The sequence below is a fragment of the Azolla caroliniana genome, unplaced genomic scaffold (genome assembly GCF_043228905.1).
Source record: "Azolla caroliniana isolate FFs.n. ecotype wild unplaced genomic scaffold, voAzoCaro1.0.p SCAF_12, whole genome shotgun sequence".
Lineage (NCBI taxonomy): Eukaryota > Viridiplantae > Streptophyta > Polypodiopsida > Salviniales > Salviniaceae > Azolla > Azolla caroliniana.
Window position 1 is genome coordinate 4,705,034 of NW_028230447.1, and position 1,653 is coordinate 4,706,686.

General features: G+C 42.2%; 1 long non-coding RNA gene across 1 annotated transcript; it reads right to left on the reverse strand.

The window, feature by feature from the left end:
• Positions 1-546: 546 nt before the first annotated feature.
• LOC147856892 (uncharacterized) lies at positions 547-1,345 on the reverse strand. The gene is made up of 2 exons (XR_015530653.1): positions 1,046-1,345; positions 547-930 (listed from the first exon to the last, which is right to left on the reverse strand). It is a non-coding gene; the product is annotated as an uncharacterized LOC147856892 (long non-coding RNA).
• Positions 1,346-1,653: the final 308 nt, after the last annotated feature.

Genomic DNA, 1,653 nt, shown 5'->3' on the forward strand with positions numbered 1-1,653 from the left:
CCTAGATAGAATCTAGTTAGAAGTGTTAACTAACGCCTTAAATAGGACCTTGTACTTAAGTGGGATATTGTAGATCCTCCACTCCTAAGTACATTTAATATAGGACTTACACCATTGTACCTATATTATCCTCACACATGTGCACCCTTGCACATGAAATCTATATATACCTCATTGTGGGTATTTTTGTATTTGATGATGATGATGATGATAATGCTAATTTAATATAGTTACTCATCCCCCATATTGTGTTGTTCATAAGTGTATCTTCCTCTCTCTCTTCCTCTCACACACATACACACATATCACTTAATCTTCCACATATCAACTAATCACATAATTAGGTACTAATTAACCCTTGCTTAATTACTTACGTAATTCTTAACAGTCATCATATGTTGAGCCTGTGAATTTTCAGGAAACAATTAATACTTTACTACAAGATTTCGGCTCTGAAATCCTAAAAATGTGTGACAATTTCGCTCTAAACCACAACATTGATGATATAGTTAAGAGAACAGTCACGGAACTTAGAGATAAAACAAGAGAACAAAATAGATATGAAAACCCTAATATTAGAGATATAGACATTACAATGTATGAAGGGGAAAAAGAAAATGATAACGAAATGTTTTATGACAATCCCTCGTACATTGCTCCCGTAGAAGCCGAGATAGATAACACTAAAAATTCTGTCCCCCATACTATTAACCTAAATAAAAATTCTAATCCCACACCCAACCCCAAAAAGAATCTAAACTTTACCCTAAACCCTAACCCAGAACCCTAGTCTAACCCACACGCTAACTTTAATTCCAAAAATACTACTAACCCTTTTCCTAACTCTCACCCTAACCCAAACCACCGCTCCAATAATAACTCCAAACAAGCACAATGTCCTCGTCACCGAGCATCTAATCTCCTTATCACCTGCAACACCACAACTAATGAGGTTAAACAAGAATTTAAACCTTATCCCAACTTTGGCCGGCCTCAAGTTCTTTTCCATAACCTACACTTTGCTAATAATGAACCACGCCATTACCATTCACCACAAGCATATGCAACGATAGGCCTTGGTCATCTCCCCGCTCATACAAGTCCTCCGGCTCCTAACATCGTCCCCGAGCTCCATCCACCATACTATCATTTCTGCACGTGCCAAACATTTCAAGGCAACAATTTCGACACTTTGTTACGGATCATAGCCATCAACAAAACTTCCTGCTGCTGCCGCCACCGCCCCTTCTTCGTCGTACACATGGTACGCCCTACAATAATTGGACATCACAAAAATGTTAGCCACCCCACACTATTCAACAACAGACCGTGGTTGATCGCGGCCTCTTTCATCAATCGTGCCCCCCCCCCCCCCCCCCCCCCCAATTGTAAACGAGTATGGGATTGTGTTGGACAACCATCCCGTGCACCCTTCCCCCTCCCTACATGTCGCGCTGTTTGGGACTGCGCAAGGCAGCCCCCAGACATTTGCGTCGCCCCTCCTTCCAACCCCTCATCCATGCCCACAACAACCTCAGTTTCACGTTTTTAGAACCCTAATTACTCCCCTTTCTCTGTTCCCTCCTCACATCCCCCTTTCTCTTCATATGGAGGCAACCTCTATGAACAAACACCTCCTCCCCTCCCCTCCCC